The following is a 1159-nucleotide window of genomic DNA, read 5'->3' as shown; positions in this document are numbered from 1 at the left end:
ACCACAGGTTTGCTCACAGAATAGATCTACTCACTCAAGAACAGGGGTGTTTGATACACCCTAGCACCAACCAACTTCAAATGACTGCCTGGGTGATAGGGTCTTAATTCATTTTCAGTGCCAGTTTACTGAGAACGTGCAGCAGGTAGTAATGGAGGCAAGAAAGCCTGCTACTAGAAAATCATATATTAACAGATGGGAAAGGTTTTCTAGTTGGTGCCAACAACATAACCAGCACCAGTTCAAGACTATTTGTTCTCTGGATTTCAATATTTGTGTGAGTTAATATCCTGTGGCCTTTCTTATTCCTCTGTAAAGGTTCATTTATCGACCATTTCAACATGTCTGCAATGGATCCTTCTCTTTCAAGGCAGCCACATGTCAAAAAGTTCTTGAAAAGGGTTTTGCAAAAGTGGCTTCCAAATAAACCGTTGACCCCTCCTTGGAATCTTAATTTTGTGTTAGAAAAACTGTTGTGTTAGAGAACTGTTAGAAAACAGTTTTATTGATTGCTCCAACCTCTGTTAAAAAAGGGTGTCTGAATTGTACACTCTTATTGTAAGTCAACCCTAACTCATTTTTCACAAGGACAGGAACTAATCCTTCTTTTATGCCTTAAGAGACATCCGAGTTAACTTTACTCACATCTCCCCTTTTTTCTCCCCCATTTTACCTGGACCTAAAAATGAGGAAGAAATGATACGCCATATCTTGAGTGTCTGCAGACAATTCAGGTGCTATCTTTATAGAAGTAAATCTTTCAGTTCATCTGATCAGTCATTAATTTCTTGTGGAGGTAAGAAGGGACAACCAGTGTCAAACAAGACTATTTTCAAATGATTGTCTAAGGCTATTATCTTTTCTTATATTCACCATGACAAATCTATTCCAGTCAGGGTCAAGGCCCACTCTTCCAAGACCTTGGCTTCTTCTATGGCTTTTTGGAAAGCACTGGATTTTAGAAGTATTCTAGAAGCTGATACTTTATTCTCTGTACATACTTTTACAAACATTATTAGCTGGATTTCTTTTCTAGATCTAGATCATGCTTTGCTAGGATCATTCTTCAGGGGCTCCTGAACCCTTCTCCTTCCACCTCCCAAAGATAGTTAGTTATAGGTTCATAGGTTCATAGGTTGGTACTAGACTATTGGCCCTA

Source organism: Protopterus annectens, chromosome 11.part0, assembly GCF_019279795.1.
Source record: "Protopterus annectens isolate FY-2018-M chromosome 11.part0, PAN1.0, whole genome shotgun sequence".
Lineage (NCBI taxonomy): Eukaryota > Metazoa > Chordata > Ceratodontiformes > Protopteridae > Protopterus > Protopterus annectens.
Note: the sequence above shows the minus strand (reverse complement) of the source record.